The 11,176-nt window shown below is 41.4% G+C and overlaps 1 non-coding gene across 1 annotated transcript; it reads right to left on the reverse strand.

Moving 5' to 3' along the window:
- Nucleotides 1-870: 870 nt before the first annotated feature.
- On the reverse strand, nt 871-977 carry LOC141669733 (small nucleolar RNA R71). Its single transcript, XR_012553997.1, has one exon. It is a non-coding gene; the product is annotated as a small nucleolar RNA R71 (small nucleolar RNA).
- Between the last annotated feature and the right edge of the window lie 10,199 nt (nt 978-11,176).

The following is an 11,176-nucleotide window of genomic DNA, read 5'->3' on the forward strand; positions in this document are numbered from 1 at the left end:
TTAAGTAGTTAATTATCGTTAATATTTAATCAACAATTTTAAGTGTTATTATCTTAACATTGAGAAGTAATCATACATTGATGAGTGAGCTTAATTAGACAATAACTTAGTCTGAGTCTCTGAGGGAACGAACTAGAAAGTATTCTATATTACTTGCGAACGCGTATACTTGCGTGAATATTAGTGCGTGATTTCGCCCTAACAAGTTTTTGGCGCCGCTGCCGGGGACTCGGCGTATTTGTTTAGTTTATGTACTTACCATCATTGGTCATTAGGACTCAGTGATTAGGACGTAGTAGTTAATTACTCTTTTCGGTTGTGTTTCAGGTACTTTAGCAAGCGTTTATGCAAACTCGTTCTCGTGCTCGCAAGAGGACCTTAGATACAGCTGAGGAGAAAGACGAAGTTCTTGATACTCCGGAGAAGTTAGATTTTGAGGATTCGGATTCAGGAACTGAGCAGAAAGAACCAGTAAACATGGGAGATCGTATTGTTCAAGCTGATCCAGCTCTTATGGATTTTTCTCGGCCTAAAATTGATGACATTCAGTCAAGCATACTTCATCCGGCTATTCAAGCTAACACCTTTGAAATCAAGCCGGGCACTATTCAGATGGTGCAGAATTCTGTTTCTTTTGGAGGAGCGGCAACTGAAGACCCCAACATGCACATAAGGAATTTTGTCGAGATCTGCAGCACTTTTAAGTATAATGGTGTGACTGATGAGGCTATCAAGTTGAGGCTTTTCCCATTCTCACTGAGGGATAAAGCTAAAGACTGGTTACATTCTGAACCAGCTGGGTCCATCACTACGTGGCAAGATCTTGCGCAAAAGTTTCTGGTGAAGTTTTATCCAATGGCAAAGACTGCTGCTATGAGGAGTGCTCTTACTCAGTTTGCGCAGCAACCTACAGAATCTATGTGCAAGGCTTGGGAACGCTACAAGGAAATGTTGAGAAAATGTCCACATCATGGAATGCCGGATTGGATGGTAATCACTGGTTTTTATAATGGTTTGGGGGCCCAATCTCGGCCCATGCTCGATACAGCAGCTGGAGGAGCCTTATGGGCTAAAAGCTATACTGAGGCGTATAATCTTATAGAGACAATGGCTGCAAATGAGCATCAAAACCCAACTCAGAGGATGACGTCAGGCAAGATAGCAGGTATTCTGGAAGTTGATGCAGCCACCGCTATTGCAGCCCAGCTCCAAGCGCTATCAATGAAGGTTGATTCTTTGGCTACGTATGGAGTTAATCAAATAGCTATGGTTTGTGAGCTTTGTGCAGATTCTCATGCTACGGATCAGTGTTCTCTTGTCAACGAATCTGTTCAGTATGTGAATAATTATCAGCGACAACAGTAGCCTGTGCCAGCGACCTATCATCCTAACAACAGAAATCATCCAAATTTCAGCTGGGGGAATAATCAGAATGCTATTCAGCCACCATATCAGCAAGGAGTAAGTAAACAGTTTAACCCACCTGGATTCCAGCAACCACAACAGTATGCTACAAGGCAATCATATCCTCAACAGGGAAGTGCAGCTGCACCTACTAGTGCTGATTTTGAGGAACTTAAGCTGTTGTGCAAGAGTCAGGCGGTTTCTATCAAGACCTTGGAAAATCAAATCGGTCAATTAGCCAATGCAGTGCTCAATCGTCAACCTGGCACTCTTCCCAGTGACACGGAAGTACCAGGCAGGAAGGAAACTAAAGAGCAAGTCAAGGCTATTACCTTAAGGTCTGGAAAAGTAGCTGATGCTGAAAAGGCAAAAGAAGTCGAAGCTGAAGTTAGAGATGAAGAATCTAATCAAAAGGAGAAAGTGGCGGAACCAAAGAAGACTATTGTTGAACACACTCTGCCTGAGGCTAATACAGGGGAGAAACAGCTCTATCCTCCACCACCTTTTCCTAAGAGATTGCAGCAACAAAAGCTGGATAGACAGTTCGGGAAGTTTCTGGAGGTGTTCAAGAAACTTCACATCAATATACCTTTCGCTGAGGCGCTGGAACAAATGCCTAGTTATGCGAAATTTATGAAGACTATTCTTTCAAGGAAGGTGAAACTGGATGACCTTGAAACCGTTGCTCTCACGGAAGAATGCAGCGCGGTTCTGCAACAAAAGTTACCACCAAAACTGAAAGATCCAGGAAGCTTCACCATTCCTTGCACCATTGGCAATCTAACTTTTGACAAGTGCCTTTGTGATTTGGGAGCAAGCATTAATCTAATGCCGTTGTCGATCTTCAAAAAGCTGGATCTGCCTGATCCAAAACCCACATACATGTCGCTACAATTGGCGGACCGTTCCATTACTTACCCAAGGGGCATAGTTAAGGATGTGCTCGTCAAGGTGGATAAGCTCTTCTTTCCTGCAGATTTTGTTATTCTGGATTTTGAGGAAGATAAGAAGATTCCCATAATCTTGGGGAGGCCTTTCTTGGCTACTGGCCGTACTTTGATAGATGTACAAAAAGGGGAACTTACTATGCGGGTCCAAGATCAAGATGTGACCTTCAACGTATTCAAGGCAATGAAATTTCCTACAGAAGATGAGGAGTGCTTAAAAGTGGATGTGATTGATTCTGCGGTCACTTCGGAACTCGATCACATGCTAATGTCTGATGCATTGGAAAAGGCCTTAGTGGGGGATTTTGACAGCGATGATGAAGATAGCAACGAGCAATTACAATATCTGAACGCTTCTCCATGGAAGCGAAAGCTCGACATACCATTCGAATCTCTTGGTACTTCTGACCTTAAGAATGCTGAAGGGAAGCTCAAACCATCAATAGAGGAAGCACCTACCTTGGAGCTTAAACCATTACCTGAACACTTGAGGTATGCTTTTTTAGGTGATTCATCTACGTTACCTGTTATTATTTCAGCTGACCTTTCAGGTAGTGAGGAAGACAAGCTCTTAAGGATTTTGAGAGAATTCAAATCGGCTATAGGATGGACCATAGCAGACATCAAGGGGATAAGTCCTTCATATTGTATGCATAAAATTCTGTTAGAGGAAGGTAGTAAGCCAACTATGGAACAGCAGCGAAGACTGAACCCGATCATGAAGGAGGTGGTGAAGAAAGAAATTCTGAAATGGCTAGATGCAGGCATCATTTATCCTATTTCTGACAGCTCGTGGGTGAGCCCCGTGCAATGTGTACCTAAGAAAGGAGGTATCACCGTGGTCGCAAATGAAAAGAATGAGCTCATCCCTACTCGAACAGTTACGGGATGGAGAGTATGCATGGATTATAGAAAATTGAACAAAGCCACAAGGAAGGATCACTTCCCTCTCCCATTCATTGATCAAATGCTTGACAGATTGGTGGGACATGAGTATTTTTGTCTTCTGGATGGTTATTCCGGGTATAATCAGATTTGTATTGCACCAGAGGATCAGGAAAAGACTACCTTCACTTGTCCATTTGGCACATTTGCTTTTCGTAGAGTTTCGTTTGGGTTATGTGGCACCCCGACCACCTTTCAGAGATGTATGATGGCTATATTCTCTGACATGATTGGAAATAACGTCGAAGTGTTCATGGATGACTTCTCCGTCTTTGGACACTCATATGATGAATGTTTGAACAATATGCGCGCCGTACTCAAAAGATGTGTGGAAACTAATTTGGTGCTTAATTGGGAGAAATGTCATTTTATGGTGCGTGAAGGCATTATCCTTGGGCATAAGGTCTCTAGCAAAGGTCTGGAGGTGGACAAGGCCAAGGTGGGAGTCATTGAAAATCTTCCCCCACCTAATTCGGTGAAAGGAATCCGTAGTTTTCTCGGTCATGCGGGATTTTATCGGCGATTCATCAAGGACTTTTCAAAGATATCTAAGCCGTTGTGCAATTTACTTGAGAAAGATGTGCCTTTCAAAATTGATGATGAATGTTTGGCAACATTCGAGACTCTCAAGGAGAGTTTGATCACGACACCAGTTATTACAGCACCAGATTGGACAGAACCGTTTGAGATGATGTGTGATGTGAGTGACTATGCGGTAGGTGCAGTTCTGGGACAGCGTAAGAAAAATCTCTTCCATGTGGTCTACTATGTGAGTAAGACTTTAAATGGGGCCCAATTGAACTACACCACTACTGAGAAGGAGCTTTTGGCTATAGTCTTTGGCTTTGAGAAATTTCGATCTTATCTGCTTGGTACGAAAGTAACAGTATTCACTGATCATGCAGCTATTCGCTATCTGGTTTCTAAGAAGGATTCGAAGCCGAGACTCATTCGTTGGGTGCTTTTACTTCAAGAATTTGAGTTAGAGATCAAAGATAGAAAAGGTACCGAGAATCAAGTAGCTGACCATCTCTCTAGGTTGGAGAATCCCGATTCTACTTCACAAGATAGGACGTTAATCAATGAATCTTTTCCGGATGAACAGTTGTTTGCAATTCAGGAGGAAGAACCATGGTTTGCAGATATTGTAAACTATCTTGTCAGCAATATAATGCCGCTTAATTTGACATCCGCTCAGAAGAAGAAGTTTCTGCATGAGGTGAAGTGGTATATGTGGGATGAACCATATTTGTTTAGACGGGGAGCTGATCAGATCATCAGGAGATGTATCCCGTTTTGTGAGACGGGGGGGATATTACGAGACTGCCATTCCACGGTTTATGGTGGACACTATGGAGGTGAGAAGACGGAAGCTCGTATTCTGCAAGCAGGTTTTTTCTGGCCTACTTTGTTCAAGGATGCTCATCAGTTTGTTTTAAGGTGTGATCGTTGCCAAAGAGTGGGAAATTTGTCAAGGAAGGATGAGATGCCATTAAATGTGATGCTTGAAGTCGAGGTCTTTGATGTATGGGGAATCGATTTCATGGGGCCTTTTATCTCGTCTTGCAATAATCAGTACATCTTGCTGGCAGTCGATTATTTCTCAAAATGGGTCGAAGTTAAAGCTTTACCGACAAATGATGCAAAGGCAGTGCTAAATTTTCTTCATAAGCAAATTTTCACAAGGTTTGGAACGCCTCGGGTAATCATAAGTGATGAAGGATCGCATTTTTGCAACCGTAAGTTCAATTCTATGATGCAGCGTTATAATGTGAATCATCGAGTAACTACTGCCTATCATCTGCAAACAAATGGTCAAGCGGAAGTGTCTAACAGAGAGATAAAGCGCATTCTAGAGAAGGTTGTTTGTCCGTCAAGGAAGGATTGGTCTTTAAAGCTCGATGAAGCTGTTTGGGCTTACAGAACAGCATACAAAACTCCACTTGGGATGTCACCGTTTCAGTTGGTGTACGGTAAGGGATGTCATCTACCGGCGGAGCTTGAGCATAAGGCCTACTGGGCATTGAAGAAATTGAACCTGGATTTAGATGCAGCTGGTAAGAAAAGAATGCTTCAGCTTAATGAACTTGATAAATTTTGACTGCAAGCGTACGAGAATAACAAAATGTATAAGGAAAAGGTGAAGAGGTGGCACGATAGGAAGCTACATCTTAAGTTATTTGTGCCAGGGCAACAAGTTCTGTTATTCAACTCTCGGCTCCGACTTTTTTCTGGGAAGTTGAAATCAAGGTGGTCTGGACCTTTTATTGTCAAAACTGTGTTTCCACATGGAGCGGTGGAAATTTTTGAGAATGATTCGGACCAAGCATTCAAGGTTAACGGTCAGTGGTTGAAGCACTACTATGGGGACATGGCAAACCGAGAGGTGGTTAGTGCCATTTTGTTGACTACTTGAGAAAGGTACGGAACGTCAAGCTAATGACGAAAAAGAAGCGCTGCGTGGGAGGCAACCCATGAATTGTTGTTACAGGAACCCTTAGAAGTTAATAACCTATCCAAAAACACAAAAAAAATCAGAAAAAAGGGGCTGAAATTTTTTTTTTCCAGAGACCCTCTGCGCGGGCGCGCAGAAATGCTGAGCGGCCGCGCAGGGGTCGAGTTCCAGAAAATTTTTTACAGTTCAGAGAAAAAAAAAAAACAAAAACACAAAAACCCATCACAGCCCATAAACCCACGAATTTTTTTCCCATTACCCCATGATTTTATCCCTCAACCCCACTCCTAATCTAATTTAACCTACTCCACACCCTATATATACATACACCTATCCCACATATCTCCCACAAACTTCCTACACTTAAACCCTCTCATAAACATCAAAAATCAGTTCTTACTCACTTTTATTCACAAATCAATGGCACCCAAGAGAGCACGCACTATTGACAGCAGCAGCACAGTTCCTACTGCTGATTCATCAAGGGGTACTGCTACAAGGCCTCGGTTAACTGACAGAGCTGCGGAGGAGGAGTACACTAGGCTGTTAGGGAAGCCGATTCTGAAGGAGAGGGGGTTTTTACCATCAGGGAGGGATGGTGAGTTATTGCCCATGATTGCAGAGAAGGGGTGGATAGCTTTTTATGAGTCACCCGAAGCAGTACCGATGAGTGTTGTTCGTGAGTTCTACGCGAACGCGAAGGCTGAAAAGAATGGGTTTTCTGTAGTTCGTGGGCTGACGATTGATTATCATCCTGCGGCGATTCGCCGTGTGATTGGACAGCGAGAGAGGAAGCCCGAAGAGGAGAACTGGAATGAAAAGACTGCTGAGGATTTTGACTTGGATTTGATTTGTGCGACTCTCTGTCGACCGGGCACAGTTTGGAACCGCAGTCCAGCCAATAATGAGTATCGTCACTTTCCGGCGATCGCCATGAACAGGTATGCCCGTGCATGGAATGCATTTATATGTGCTAATATTTTGCCTACTTCACATGCACACGAGGTCACAGTTGAGAGAGCACAGTTGTTGTGGGGAATTCTGAATGAGGAATACTATGTGGACCTTGGTGAGTTTATCTACCAAGGAATTCTGAAGTTTCTGAGGGGAGCAAAGCATATGAACATCCCTTATGCATCCACGGTTACGAAGCTATGCCGAGCAGTAGGAGTGAACTGGCCGGCTCATGAGCAGTTGCAGTTGCCAGCAGCTCCGATAGATTCTGGCACTCTGAATGTGATGCAGGAGTGGACCGGTGGTGAGCCTGAGGAGCATGGGCTGGGTTATCATCTTCCAGGAGGGCGTCCAGCACGAGGTGCTACTATGGCTAGGCCAGGGCGTGGTGAGGCTGGTTCTTCGAGAGCTCAGGAGGGTGCTGGGATGGGTGATGCCCAGTATAGGAGGCTTTCACGACGAATGGATGCCATGTATGAGACGCAGAGCAGGTTTGCTCAGGAGCTCACCCTTGCGTTAGGGACTACTTTTTGAGGTCTTGGAGCTGATATCCAGTGGCCAGTTTTTGGTGAGGACTCTGCATACCCGCCGCCTGATACTCCACCCACTGAGGGTGATGATGATGATGACTCCGAGTAGGTATACCCTGTGTTCCTTTCTACTACTTTCACTGGGGACAGTGAAGATTTTAAGTTTGGGGGTGGTAGTTAAGGAATATTTTGTGTGTGTCATATAGCTGCATATTCATGATAGTTAGTTCATATAGTTGCATAATTTTTGCCATATAAGTTTTTTTTTATATATAGCTTTATTTGTTTGTCATATCATATAGCTCATGCATATCATATAGCTCATGCATATACCATGATCCCTTTTGCAATGATTTATCGACTGAATTGTGATATTGATGCGAGTGTAGTGATAGCATTAAAGTGATATTAGTTTGTGTAGGTTGATATGCATGCTAGAAGCACTTGTATTTTCACTAAGTCTTAGAGAATGCTTAAGGGCTAGATTGTTGTTATGATCTGATTATTTTCGAGGATAATCTATTTATTATGCTTAGAATTTGATAATAGGTTCTTAGTGGTAAAGGCATGAAAAAGAAAAAAAATGGAGTAAAAATGGAATTTGTTGCTAGTTGTGGCTAGGCGTCAAATGGCTAGTAGCCGGCTCGCATGTTATGCGAGTAGTCTAGGGTTGAGCAAGATGGAGCGAAACGCACTTGCTCAGAGAAAGAAAAAAAATATAAAATTTTTTTGCATGATTGATCAAGAGTGGGCTTTTTGGTATTCGAGTTATTAAGTTCTTAGGGGACTTTGTGCCTAGTGACCTAAGGCTTTTAGAGTCTGGGATCCGCTAACCTAACGCTCGTTACATGGATACCATTGTATAAGTCTTTTGTGGACCTCACTCATTGCACGGTCAAATAAGCATTTGAGTTGTAAATAAAAAGCACGATTCCATAGTAAGCTCCAGAGTTCTTGTAGTGTTGTATATCACTTTGTGCCTAGAATTTTTATTCTTTGTATAATCGTAGGATTGCCTTGAGGATAGTCTAGTCATAGTAATTGGTCTAGTTCTGAAGCATATCTGTTAAGCATTTGCACACACCACGTTTCTGGCTGTATGTCCGTTTGCATGAGTTAATTGATCTTTAGTGTCTAACTGCATTCGTTGAGACGTGACAATTTGGTTGGTAAATTGTAGTAAGGGGGATCGTTGCATTTTCATATAGATTGCATTCATGCATATTTTTCTTTGTTTTGAGTCTGTGACGCTTGAGGACAAGCATCGATTTAAGTTTGGGGGTGTGATAAGTGGCATTTTATACCACTTAGAACGTCTTAAAATGGCTTAAATTGGTGTCTTGAAATCAAGTATTTTGTGTATTTGATGCGTTTTTCTAGTGTTTATGCATTTCAGGGTATTAGTTGCATTTCAGAGGAGGAATCATCAAGAATAAGCCTTGGCATGTGTTCACCATTGAGAGAGGAAGAGAACGGACAGATTACGGCGAAGGAACGGAGCAAACCGGGAATTTTTCCAGTAGGGTCCTGCGCGCCCGCGCAGCAATGCTGAGCGGCCGCGCAGCAGCCTTGCGCGCCCGCGCAGAAATGCTGAGCGGCCGCGCAGGGTCGGGGAAAAAGCTGAATTATTTTAGACTTCTACTTCTGTTTGGCTTCCAACTTCTTTGTAATCTGAGTTTTATGGGACTATTATATAAGTAGATTTGAGACGTTTCATAGAAAAAAGAAGAAGGAGATTATGTTTTAGATTGTGTTTTGCGCAAGAAGCGAAGGAGATAAGGAAGAAGAACGATTTAGCACACTGCAGCGAAGAGGAAGCATATATTCTTGTGATTCTTGTTTCGTTGTAACGTTGGATGCTAGTTTTCTTGCTTGACTTATTACTCTTGTGACGTACTCTGTTTTAATATAATTAGTTTAGTTATTATTTTCTTGTGTTGTTTATCATGATTTCATATGAACCCATGATGGCGATAAGTTCTATTGTGGGCTAATCGTGATCATGGGGTTGCAACGGATTTATTATAGAATTCTTTAGTTAATTGTTTAATACTTTAGTGTGTGATGATTGCATGTTATCTAGTATTGGTTGTGCGTATTCGTCTTATGTGCGTCGCGAACATATAAGATAGGGTGTTAATCTCTTTTGAAGCGACGGTGGATCTTGAGATTTAGAACTTGCCATGCTAGCATAGGTTCATGTACGTTGTGCATGATTAGTGGGTAACTCTAACAGTTTTATTTGCCCTATGTAATCAAAAGGGAATAACTTGTGCTTAAATCGTTGTGTTGTCAATTTCTATAGACATATAGGAACTCAACATAATTGATGACTGTTATTTCTAGAGAACTAACAATGAGATTTACAGAAGGGGGGTTGAATGTAAATCTCAAAACTTTTTCAAGTTTTGAGCAGTTTATAAAGACTGTGTGTTCAAGATGAACAAGTGTGTGAATTGCTTTAAGCTGATACAGACAGATATATATTCAAACACAAATGTAATGAACACAATAAACCTTTAAAAACTTTTCTGGTGGATTTGTTGTTCCACCAGAGATGGTATTTCAGAAATTCTGTGATCTAAAAATTTGATCACAGCTGCATCCTAGTACAAACTAGATAATTTTTCTCTCAAGATTTTTCTAAACAGCTCTGGAAAAATTCTTATCTAATTACTAGCTACTACTTGGTTTATATATTACCAAGTTTACAAGTGAAGACAGGGATATATAAAATAATAAAGTAAGATCTCCACTTGTTTCTTCTCCAGTTCACTCCAGTACTTTGTTGACTTAATGTCTCTTTATACTAGAGTAGAACGGCTGCTTTTTCTGATGTTCCTGAAATTAGGCTGCCACATTTCAGTTATCTCTGTTCACCCACGTGCCTCTGTTTGTAGGTACAACTACCACTTATCAACGGTTAATCAACAGAATATCCGTTGAAGCTTTCATCCGTTGATGCACTCATCCGTTGAAGGATGTTATCCGTTGAAGCTTTAGAGACATCCGTTGAAGCTTAGCTTCTCATCCGTTGAAGGTCTTTAAGTCATCCGTTGATACCACTTCATTTATACAAAATTACAAGGCATGAAATATTTACAATTGGCCTTCCTATCTGCATATCTTCTAGTAGTCAACATGACTCATAGTTTCTCTCAACTTCTAAGAATTACATCTTAAATACAGAGACTGAAATATGCTACAATACTAGACTTATTTCTAAGTAAAGCTACACCATCAACGGATAGCCAAAATGGTCTTATCCGTTGAGGCTACAGACACTGAATTTCTACTTAAGTGTTTTGTTAAACATATCATCAAACTAATGCACATATATTCCTAACAATCTCCCCCTATTTATGTCTATAAGAATTGTAGGCATAAATTCAGGGTTAACTTAATGATAACAAAACACTTAACAGATATATGAATTGAAACTAAGTAGAAATTTGAAAATGCTGCAAAAATGTATGTACTAGGAGGAAATTGAAGATTTACAGTATTTCCAAGGATACTCCTTTAGCCTGAGCAAATCATCTTTTTCTTCTTTGTTCCCTGGTTTTCTTTCCTAGCCCTTTGTCATTTTCCTCAATTTGGAGTTGGAGTTGTCTGAAGAATTCAGCTTCATCTTCAACACTGATATCCACTTAGATTGCATTTCCTTGAGAGTTTCATTGCTGGCAATCTTGAGTTGGTCTTCAAGTCTGAAAAATCTTCTAACTCCTTTATCATCTCTAAATTCCATCAACCAATGAGGTGATTTGTGAATTGTAATTCCCCTTTCTTGAATGAGTAAAGTTCTGGGTAAAGCATTGGGCTCCCTCCAAGTTTTCCTTATATTGGCAATCTTGTTGAGAATTTCAGTCTTGGCAGTTCTGGTAAAGCCAGAATCCTTTTGTATAGCTGAAAAGACTCTAGTCAAGGTAAAGTAGCCTTCA

The sequence above is a fragment of the Apium graveolens genome, chromosome 6, assembly GCF_009905375.1.
Source record: "Apium graveolens cultivar Ventura chromosome 6, ASM990537v1, whole genome shotgun sequence".
Lineage (NCBI taxonomy): Eukaryota > Viridiplantae > Streptophyta > Magnoliopsida > Apiales > Apiaceae > Apium > Apium graveolens.